The following is a 12,412-nucleotide window of genomic DNA, read 5'->3' on the forward strand; positions in this document are numbered from 1 at the left end:
AGATTGATTTGTTTCCTGTAACCATACATAATTCATAAGTTTGCAAAAATTAGATTAATACCAAAGCTAAATAAACCTAATTTGAAGAATTTAGAATACTCTTACTTGACCATTATCTCTCTATAAAAGCAAGTCTCCCAAATGTCAAATTACCAAGTTTAATAAACTTTTCTTAGCTACAACTCTGTAGCTTTTCAAAGTGATTTCCCTACTTCCTCTCAAGCATCTTTTACCTTCTTTTTTCTCCACTCAGTAAATGTATATGTTTCCCTAGGGATATGTATTTGATCTTCTAGTTTTCTTACTCTACACTATCTTATTTCTAATTATCCTCTTGCCACTGCCTTCTCAGTCACCTGGGTCTCAAATAACCAGAATTTTTAAACTTTTCCTTGTATTCCCCAATCTCCACCAATCCCGCCTCTGTTACATTTACATAGTTAAAACATAATTCTGATCCTGCCATTCTTATAATTAAACACATAGTAATATTCAAACAGAAACATAATATCCAGAGATTTTTAGTAGAATTCTTGTTTGTTCGTCCAAAATTAAGAGAAAAACTGTTTTGTTTGAACTTAAGTGTTGAATTCCCATCATACTAAAGTACTTAATACCACCCAAACACCACTGTTTAATGCACAAAGTAATGATTTGGTTACATACATAACAATTAACTTGACCTGCTTCAATATGCTTATCTTATATTTAATTAACTATTGTTTTCTGCTCTGCCTATTTCATTCTGCTGAACTTCATGGCACCTGACACAACATAACTTTGCCTGGAGTATATCGTTCGGGAAGAAACTATCAATATTATATGTGTTTCTGCCCATGTTTTCAAATCATGCAGTAAATCTCCCAACTGACTTTGCATATGCTTTATGATATAATATTAAAAACACTGAAAGCTGAATAAAATAAGTGTTATATACAGTTCAACAGAGCAACGGAAACTTTCGACCAAGCAAGAAAGCACACGTATGGCAATCACCAACAGCACATGGATTATTAAGTTAGTTGACAGTGGCCTCTGCTATGGCTCGGTTGACAATTACCCTCTAGGAAATACAATTTAAAAACAGGAAGAAAAAATATGATCCTGTTCTACTAAGAAATTTTACTTTTCTGAGAACTAGATAAATGAGATCCAGATCTTAAAATAATTTTCCACTCCCTTTAACATGACATTTGTCAAATTTTCCATTACCAGATATTTTTATACTAATGCTGCAGTATAAAGACAGTTACTTTTCTCCACTGTGCTGCTACCACCAATTTGGTGGCTATTAATAGCTGGAAGATTAACTTCTTTTCCCATGAGAGGCAGCAGGGGTATATAGAGGATAGAAAACTATATCAAGGATAGAGAACTGAATTGGGAGTCAGGAGACTTGGATTCTATTTCTGGCTTTGCCAATGACTCGCTGAGTGACCTTGGGCAACTCATTTAAGCAGTGTGGGCATTAATACCCACCCACCCAAAAGGAAATACTACCTTTTAATGTATAGGGTGTTTTCTAGGATTAGTTAATATCTATAAAAGATTTAATGTTCAAAGAAATGCTCTAGAAATGTAAATATGCTTTAACTGTTAGAATTACTACTTCACAGTGGAATGTTGTAACTAACTTTCCAGTATCCCACCAATACTTAACTCACAGGTAAGACTATATTTAAAACAATGTCTCCCTTTCAGCTTATCAGATCTCCAGTTTATCAAGGCTGATGATAAACTGGAATATAAGCCAAAGCAGGCACATGTCAGAGTTATTTAACTTAGAAGGCAATGAAACATGGAATCTCAAGGGACAAGGATTACCCACAGTCACTACTTTTCTTTCACATATGTAGACAGGGATAATCTCTGGAATGGCACTGGGCAAATTTCCATGACGGTAGACCATTTCCCCCCTACTGCTTATAAAGAACATGAAAATGGGGGTGCAGGGGGACTTCTATGAGACACTGATGAATTATCTACCTGTTCTCTGGGATAATGTAAAAACACACTGAACATCAAGTTCTGATATGATCAAACTGAGTAACAACTGTCAGTGAGAAACACTGTCACGTTACAATGATATATCTTTAACTATAATTCTGGTGTCCCAGGAGGATACAGTAACTTAAAGGAGAAACATGGAAATGGGGTATGTAATGTGGATTCACATGCCATTGTTTTATTGGCCGGGAAGAAAAAATGTCACAGACATACAGCACATGCAAAATACAAATACAGGCGGTTCCTTTATTTTTATTTCTTCAATTATTTAATACAGATAAAATAACAAGAAGAAAATACATAGTTAATTCAGAATGACATAGGTTGACTAGTTGTTAAAAAAGATTCAGGGGATAACCAGAGCAAAAATAAGATTTAAAGCCCTGGCTGGTGTGGCTCAGTGGATTCAGCACCTGCCTGAGAACCAAAGGACCACTGGTTTGATCCCCAGTCAGGGCACATGCCTGGGTTGCAGGCCAGGTCCCCACTGGGGGGCAGGAGAGAGGCAACAACACATGAATGTTTTTCTCCCTCTCTTTCTCCCTCCATTTGCCTCTGTCTAAAAACAGATGAATAAAATCTTAAAAAAAAAAAAGTAAAGATGTAAATAAAAACTGAATAGTACATCCACTGTTACTATAAAGGGATAATGACTCTACTTATCCATGGAAATAAGAACACAATAAACAACTGATATTTTACCTTGAATATGATTTACAAAATATATAAATATTTTCTCCTCTATCTCATTAGGTAATGGAGTACTTTAGGTGAGTATGGCAAACTGGAGAGTGTTGGGTATGATATATTTTACTGTATATTTTAATATGCTATAATAATCATTGAATATGCTAGCCTTAGGTCTATAAAAGAGATAAGCTGTACTTTTCCATTAGAGGATATACAGTAACTTTCCAGAAGAGCAGGCTTGGGCCAGTTGTAGTTTCCTCTGATTCAGCCTGGGAAAATACTATCTAACAAGATTCTTTAATTCTTGAGTCTACAGAGTGGAAATGATACAGAAGGACTAGGAAGCTGACTATAATTCCTTTAAAAAGCCCCCATAAAATTAGAAATCACATAGTTACGATTTTCAGAACAAGGGAGATGAATAGTTGATATTAGTCTATGAAATATCTCACCAATACGTGTGCTTTGCAGGAGGGGATAAAAATTAAAAATGAATTGTTATAAGGTAGGCTCTCATTAATTTGAATAGGAAAGACTGGCAGCCCCTTGGAAAGACAGCAAGTCTTCTCTCCACCTGAGGAACCAGCCCACAGCATCATATATCTGAGTGTAGGAGGTAGTAGGTAGAAATGTATCTTGTGATCTGAAAAAGTTTCCTATTTCAAGACCACCTTTTGGGCCTTTAACTCTCCAGGATACTGTAGATCTACTGCCTTTCTACTGCCCCGAAATGGGTATGACTCAGGGATGTGAGTATGACTTGTTGAAATGTGTGTCTAAATAATAATAACCATAAATGTTAAGATATTTTAAAGAAGTCACTATTACTATTTACAATCCAGAATAAATGTTTATTTTATTTATGAAAGAAAAAAGTGTAGTCAGCTATGATGTAAGAGAAACAATTTAAGAGTGCTGAATCTACATAAAAAAAAATTCACTGTTGTGTTCATCTACCTGGTATTAAGCACCAGACATGTTTCTGACCTTTTCTAGGTACTAAGAAGACAGCAGAAAATTAGACAGTTAAGAATTTACATTTTTTGAGGGGAGAAGGCAGAAAAAGAAATTCTCTTAATAAAGTAAGATAATTATGGCAAATGAATTGTAAAGGCAATAAAACAGTGAAATAGAACAGAGACTGATGGGAAATAGGAAAGGTGTTAATTATAATGAGCAGGGAAGGTGATTCTAAGGGGCAGAATATGTGATCTAAGACTTGAATGGCTATGGAGAAGCCAGCCCTACAGTGATCTGGAAAAGAGGCAGAGGAAACAGCAAGGGCTAAATAACTCTGCTGAGCTCAAGAGGAAGAGAGAAGACAGTGAATTACAGGGAAAGGAGAACTGAGAAACGGCCATGTTGTGTTAGGGTTTGTGAACAAGATAAGGGTTTGGATTTATTCCAAGTGCAAAGGGTTATGTGTAGAGGATTTTAAGCATGAACATAATGTGACCTGATTTATGTTTTTAAGAAAGATTGCTTTGCTCACTGTGTGGGGAAAAGAATATGAAAGTGCAAGAGAGAAAACAGGAAAATCGGTAATAAGGGTATTACTCTAGCTCAGGGGAGAAATAACGAGCTTGGATTACAGTGGCAGCAGTAGTGGTGGAGAGAGGTGGAAAGGGTGTTTTAATCAAATAATCAGTTAAAAACCATACAAAGTCCAGAACATATCCAATGCCACATAAACACAGATGTGATTAGCTGTCCAACAATCAGGAACAACGAAGAAAGTTCACACAAAGGAAGAGTATATATTATTTTATACAACTTACTCAATAGAAATTGACCGCTTTCCATGAAGCCATGAACCATTTCCACAGGCATAATTACAGAAGAGTTCAAAAGGTCCTAAGTGTCATTACCTTAAACTTGGTGTTCTCTTGTTACTGCCATTCCTTTTCCCCACCCCCACTCAACAGGCTGAGGCCTCATCTGCTATGAGGCGCTCTAATCTATGTGTATGCAGGTGCCTTGACATCTGCTTTCTTCCCTCTCTCGTTTGGATGCTCATGGACTCGAGGCAGCAGACACCCTCTGGGGCTTGAGAATGATTTCTAATTTAGAGAGGATGGGTATCATTATCATGCTGGGATAGCAAAGGAAAGAGTGGGGCTATGTAGAAAATGGTTCCAGTACAAGCGTGGCAAACAGAAGTAAAGTTAATGAAACTGGACTTCGGCTACTAGGAAGTTTCGCAAAGGACAATGTGAGGGGATGATTTAAATTAATAGGATGGTATGGAAAGAGCATCTCCTTTTAGGTCAGGCGCTCTACATTCTCTGCAAATTCATCTCTAGACATCCTCACACAAGTGACACAGATTTATCGCCCATTCCAGACACAGACATACTATGACTTCATAAACAAGAACTGACTGCTCCACCTCTCAAACCATGTTAATTATTGCATACAATTCCTTAAAAAGGAATCAACACACACACATGATCTGGCACAAATAACATCCTTTGTTACTATAAAATCTTTTATTATAAAATCATAAGCATGTAATTCTGTCATAAGCATGTAATTCTGTAACAACATCACACTTAAGCACACCATATGACATTTTAGGTGAAGAGTGCAAACTGAAACTATAAATTATTACACCCATATTATTACCCTACCAACCACACATTACTTTTTGCTGGACCCTGTATATACAGTGAATCCTGAAAATGCAAAATGTTGTCCTGTAATGCATGTTTGGATCAAATAATATGATATACATAGTATTAGGTCCTTTTCTTTTTGATGGGGGAGAAAGATAGAAAGGCACTGAAAACTTGAAGAATTTCTCACTAGGAGAACTAGTACTTGGTTGGCTTCACCGTATTTGTCTTGTTTTCAAATATCTATAGTACGAGAAGAAATACGAAGGTAAATGATGAAAAGGACAAACAATTTTAGCCAAGTTGGCAACCTGAGTAGAGGCATCTCACTCCCTTTCCAGATTCCCTTTAAAATAACCATACAGTAGATACAGGAGAAAACTTGCCCTTGTGTTGGTCATAAAGGAAGGGTATCATCTGCACACCTGACAACATTGTAAAGGACATTGCGTACCTAGAACTGGAATAAAGGATGGCATGGAGAATAACTTACAATATCCCCCCATTTCATCCTTAAATGTTATCCCTGGGAGTTAGTAAAAGACACCAGCAGAATGTTACTACAGTCCCTTAAATTAGGAACAGGGGTAGGGCAGCAGATGGGGTAGGAGGAGAAAGGGTGGGAAAGGCTATGGGATACAGCAAAATGTCAACATCTGAATACTAGCAGTAGCAGAAAGAGGCCCAAGATTCAGTCCTGGCCCAGCTGGCTCAGTGTAGAAAGGAGCACTGGACAGAAAGTGCTCACTGGGGGCCTTGCTCCCAGCACTGACGACCACACCATGCGTGGATAAAAACCTCCTGGGCAAAGAGGCAGTTACTAGCTAAGTCTACCTGTGGCTCTGGTGCCTCTTCTACAGTCCCTGGGCTGTTAGATCCATGAAAAGAAATGCACCTTCCCTCTGTTTCTGAACATTAATTTTGATTTGATTCTCAGAAAGTTAGCAGCAAAAGCATACTTATAATAAGTACAGAGGAAGCTCACTGGATCACTACAAGGAGGATAATGTAAAAGAATGGCAGAGCTGACATACAAACTCAGGCTAGAATTCCTAACAATCCAGGTGCCATGTTCTCCACCACACAATGATGAGTCCCTACCACAGGGAGAATTAAATCAATTAGGATAATGGCTAAATAAAATATGGAACATTCACAATTACACTTATTTTATAGATTTGATGATAGGGGAAATGTTCATTTAAATGAAGTAGTATATAAGTTTTATATATAGCATGCTGTCAATTTTGAAAAACAAAAAAAAACAAAAAAAAACAAAAAAAAACAACAACAAACAACCAAAAAAGCCACCAAATACAAATCAATACAGACCCTGCAAGCAAAAAAAAGGTGAATCAAAGAAAACAGTGCAGAAGTAAATACTGGCATGTTCCATTAAAATATTAGCATACGTTATGGCTGGAAAAATTCTGAGTAATTTTAAATTTTTAAAAACATTTGATTACTTTTAAAATATATGCTGCTTACATCAAAGTATATTTTTATAAAGAAACATCTGATCTGGGGTGGGAGGACAGAAGCCAAGAACCCCCGCCCCCACCCCAGCTTTATAAAGCCTCAGAAAGTCTTAGGACTTGGAGGCATAAGGTTGTTTCTAAGAGCACAGGGTGGAGCTACATTTGGAGAATAAGTTGAAAGTCTGTACAAGGAAGTAGCTGGGGCTGCCTGACCCTATTACCATCACCTACACTTCCAGGGGACTACTCCTTTATCACCCTTTTAAAAGACGTAAGGCTTTAATCTCTGAAGAAGTTGCAGACTTGGGGCAACATGCACAGCTGATACTAGGGGGATTAAATAATTTCTCAATCAGGAATGTATACAGATTTTTTCCTACTTGTCTAAAACCGTGGTAGTTGTGCTTATATCTTCCCTAAATGGGAAAGCAAAGAGTTCTTTTCAGATAAACCGTCACAAAAAAAGACCCAGGTATTTGACCTTTTTAGGCTTCTCCAAAACTGACTCTTGTTTCTGGAGATTGCCATAGAGCAAAGCTCATTAGCTGAAAGGCTTAGCTGTGTACACAGAACACAACCAGGGTGACTGGATATTTGATGGTATGTCTTTCTACATTACAATCAGAACATGTAATTACACACAGGGCAAATAACAAAGTAGATCATGTAGAAATAGAAGAGCATGTTAGAATAATCATAATTAATGTCTTCACAGAGATGACAAATTATTACTTCCATGAAACAGAAACAAGTGGAAAGAAACACTGAATTACAAGAAAGAGTTCTTAAAAATTTAAAGTTCCCATCAGTAAATGACTGGATCAAAAAGTTGTGGTACATTTACACAATGGAACAACACTACACAGCAGAAAAAAGAAAGGAGCTCCTACCCTTCACAACAGCATGGATGGAACTGGAGAGCATTATGCTAAGTGAAATAAGCCAGGCGATGAAAGAAAAATACCATGTGATCTCAGTCATAAGTGGAACGTGATCAACGAAACGAACAAATAAGCAAAATAGAACCAGAAATAAGCAAAATAGAACCAGAGACTTGGAAATAAAGAACAAACTGACAATGACCAGAGAGGAGCGGGGAGGGGGATAATGGGGATAGAAGTGGGGGAAGCAAGCAAAGGAACAGGAACAGAGGACTCGTGGGACAGACAATGGGGGGTCAGGAATGGGGCTGGGATGAGCAAGGGAAAAAGGCAGAACAACAGTAACCGAACAATAGAATTTAAAAAATTACTTAATTATAAAAAAAAAAAGAGAGAGAAACTTTTCCTAATAACTATTTGGTTATTTTAAGGCAAAAAAAAAAAAAATCAAGGGAAAAAAAGTTGTAAGATAAAACTGGGCATCTCCCAGAAAGAACAAATGAGAGATACCAGAAGACAGAACATAGAATTAGAGGATGTTAATAAATGTTCCAAAGAACAGATAGAATGGAAAGAGTATGGAGATATATGTATGTATGCATGGGTATGTATATATGTATGTATATGTGCATACCTACATATATGAAAATTTCTCATGTGAAAAGAGAAAAGTTTCCAGAGAGAAATGCCCACAAGCTGTTCAGTCTAATAAATTTTAAAAAAGGCTAATACCAAGGCATATCATTGTTACATTTCAGAAGGCCAAGGATAAGAGAAAGATTCTAAAATCTCCATGGGAGAAATAGTCACATGCATATTCATTCTTATATGAAGAATAAAAATAGCATAACAGTTAACAGCAACACTTGCATCTAGACGTCAAAGAAGCAGTATCTTCTCAGTACTTAGAAAAATTATTTCCAACCTAGAATTCTATACCTGGCCAATAATCAGAAAATAAAGGATACTGTCATATATGCACTGTCTCCAAAAAGTTTTACTTCCTATGTACCAATTCTCCAGAACAACTGGAGGATACATTTCTGTATAATAAGAGAGAACAAGGAAACAATGTAAACACTACATACAGAAACCTTAAAGCTATACAGAAAAGGGAATTTAATACTTCTTAGCTCAACAAGGAACAATATTTACTTGAATACACTCTAGAGATTTATTTAAATAAGGTGAAAAACTGTTTTGGCGAGACAGGGTAAGAGAAGAAATGTCCATATAATTTTAACGAGTTAAATCTTTATCTTCCAAAGGAAAAAAATAAGCAGATAATATCTAAAGTTGGAAAAGCACAAACAAGAATTAGCTGTATAAATTTGAAATTCAGAAATGAAGAGAAAAAAAATCAGAAGAAACAGCTAAAAGGAGACTAAGAATTGGGAATGAGTAACAATAGGTCAAGGAATACTTCCATAAATGTTACAGTACTTGCTAGCTTTCTAAATTATGCACAGGCATTGCTTTAAAAAAATACATACACTGATTTTTTTTTAATCCTCACCCAAGGATGTGTTTATCAATTTAGAGAGAGAGGAAGGGGGTGAGAGAGAGAGACAGACAGGTAGCGACATCCATGCGAGAGAGAAACATCAACTGGTTGCCTTCCATACATGCCCCAAACCCCCAATCCAGGTTATGTCCCTCGGCCTGGAATGGAAAGAGTGACGTTTAGGTTTACAGGACAATGCTCCCACCAACTGAGCAACACCTGCCAGGGCCAGAATCAGCATATTATTTTATTACTATTTTCAAATTAACCAGAATACACACAAAATTTAAAGAACAGTTTGGGATCTACCTGGAGAGAATTTGTTCAATGAAAAATAACTTTGGCATGACTTTATTTATTAAGGTCTCATACAGTTATCCTGAAATTAAAGATGATTTTTTAGGCTTATAAATACCTCACATAGTTGAGGGCACATAGTAATGAAGTAATAGTTTTATGTACCCGATTGCCTTTTTAAGTCATAAACCTGTTCTCTTAAAAGTGACAACTTAGCAAACATGCACATATGATGCTAGAAATTTAATAACTCCTGGTTTAGGGAAAAAGGTAGGCAGATCAAGTTATGTCATCAAATAACATAACGTTAGAAATGATCACGTGCTACAATTCAAACCAGGATTCCAGAAGCCACCAGAGCCGGGGCTGCCAGAAGACACAGAAGAGCCTCTGCGCAAGCCCACGGTCGGCTTTGTTTCATGAACCCAATCTTAGTCTCCGTAACACTTATCCATTAATAGTTCAGGAAACATCTTAAAATATTTATATGATGCTTTAAGGCATCTTATATACAACTGAAAATGTGCATTTCCGAATAAAGTGGTTAGTGTTCTATTCATCTGTTCCTGCATTATGGCTAGAGATTCCCGCTTCAAAAAGTTTTGTTTACTGTAAGTCCATAGAGAGAGAGTTAAAAAGGAAGTCAGACAAAAACATTTTGTTGAGACTGCCAAGTTTTAAAGCCTTTCAAAAGACTTTCAAGTATTAAAGCCACTTTTAAAATGAACTCTAAATGCAAGCATGAAAGTTGTGGATTAGATGGGAGAAAAAATACAATTTTTATCAGTAATAATCCAAATTCTAACACAATTTTCCCTGGATTACAATGTAAGTACATTAACATTTGTGTACTTTGTATGGAATAAAATGTACTATATTAATACTATACAACATTAATATAAGCTAAAAATCAAAACAACAGTAAATCAAAATGAAATTAGAATTCATTTGCCTGGCCCACTAAATTAAATTTGCTAAGTGGTGAAAACAAATTATGACTAAAAATTTGATATTGGTTAAGTGGTTAATGAAGTAAACAAAGTTCATGATATTTGCCATCTCTTCCCCTAAAATTTCTGGGATTTTTAAGGAGTATGATCAACTACAGGCAATGTAATAAAAGTAATACATTGGATATTTTGACTTTGTTAATGAAACATAGGAGTCTCATGAAGAAGTATGTGAAGACATAAAAGATAAACTGACTACTTGTACCTCAAGAGAAACGTCTAAAATGTATTTATTGGCTGTGTTATTTTTTAAGTTATTTAAGTTTGCCTGTGAGTACAATCTACTCTGCTTGATTATTTCTATCTTTCAAATATTTAATTTCTCTAAGAAATCTACCCTACATATTTAGGTAGGGATTCTGAAATTATTTCTGTAGAAAAAAAACAGTTGTTTTATGTCCATCTTTCTAAATGTAGTTTTAAGAAATGTTAGTATATCCTTCCTTTTAAAATATTTTTAAAATAACATTTATTTTTTATTATAGAAATTTTTCTTAAGCTTTGGAATTAAATGTTATATAGAGTAATATAAGTATATATGTAATATTCTATTACATATAATATATGCTGCTTCTTACAGAATCCTACGAAGATGTATGTTATATAATATCCTGACACATTAGCAAATCAGGAAGAAGAAATAAAGCAATGGTGTAAATGAGCGAAACCTTCATCTCTGAATGAGAAATTGATAACATCTACACATAGATGAATCAGGAAATAGCAGTCTAAGAAATATTAGGCAAAAACAAGAAGGTTATAAGTCATCTAGCATGTATTTCATTAGAAAATAGAAAAAAACAAAGCGGTTTTATGTCTATTTTCCTAAAAGAAATTCTAAGAAATGTCCTTTTAATCATTTTAAAAAACATTTTAAAATAATTCTTTTAATTATTAAAAGAAATGACCTTAAATCCAATTATTAAAAGTCACATCCAAATAATGTTAAGTCATATGCTTGTTACAATAAATAAATAAATAAATAAATAAATAAATAACTTACATATCAGTGTTTCCTAGTAGCAGAAAGTGAAAGGCCCAAGCAAGTATAATGATATAAGCCCTCACCTACTTTAACAATGACATTCCAGTGTTCTAGAAATCATGTTGTTTAGCAATCTTACCTCTGAATTGAATAAAGAAACATAATTCTATTTTGTCTCTCTCAGTTTTAAATAAACCTTTAAAATACGATTACTTATAATTTTATATGGTTTCTTAGGTAGCCTGGGTCTATATTTATTTTTAACTGAAATACTTTACAGATGGTTCTTTTAAATAAAGAGACTGGATAATTTATCACTAATGATTTAAAAATCTCTCTCTTAAAAAAATGGGCAGGCCTTATGGGGTTGCCTTTTGATGTCCCATATCATGTGTCCTGAATGATTTTTACTCAGAGGACTAATTTATCAAAAGCTTAAGACTGCAGACTTAAGAGATTTACAGACCTGTATGTTGATATAACAAGCAGAATGCAGTATTTAGCAAACATGAGTCAGAGGCTGCAAAGCAGGGTTCACGACAGGGAGACATTGATGAATGGGGTAAGATCTAATTGAGGTTTGGTACAAAATGATGGCAAAGATTTTTCTTTTGCTAGCACTCATGTCAATATGTGCGTGAGAAGGTACTTTGGGAAACTGTGCTAAATTAAAATTAGTTGGCAAAGTCCTAAAGTGAAATCAAATATTAATATATGTATTTCAATAAACACTTCTGGGCTACAAATGATTGATACAATTACTGTACTAATCATAAATCTGGATTCTTTTTAACAGCTCTGTGACTCATGGAATTCATAGTTGCAAATGACAAGGTAAATAAATTTTAACTATTTAAGAAATATGTAACATTAAGCTACTATTGAATTAATCAAACTAAACACATTTTACAATGCATTCATAAGGCACTATTGCGGTTACTGTGG

At 35.2% G+C, this 12,412-nt stretch overlaps 1 protein-coding gene across 1 annotated transcript in view; it reads right to left on the bottom strand.

Moving 5' to 3' along the window:
• KIF18A (kinesin family member 18A) overlaps positions 1-12,412 on the bottom strand; it is a 76,286-nt gene that overhangs the window by 10,289 nt on the left and 53,585 nt on the right. The window lies entirely within an intron of this gene.

This window comes from Phyllostomus hastatus, unplaced genomic scaffold (assembly GCF_019186645.2).
Source record: "Phyllostomus hastatus isolate PE091 unplaced genomic scaffold, TTU_PhHast_1.1 phas_scaffold_585, whole genome shotgun sequence".
Classification (NCBI taxonomy): Eukaryota; Metazoa; Chordata; class Mammalia; order Chiroptera; family Phyllostomidae; genus Phyllostomus; species Phyllostomus hastatus.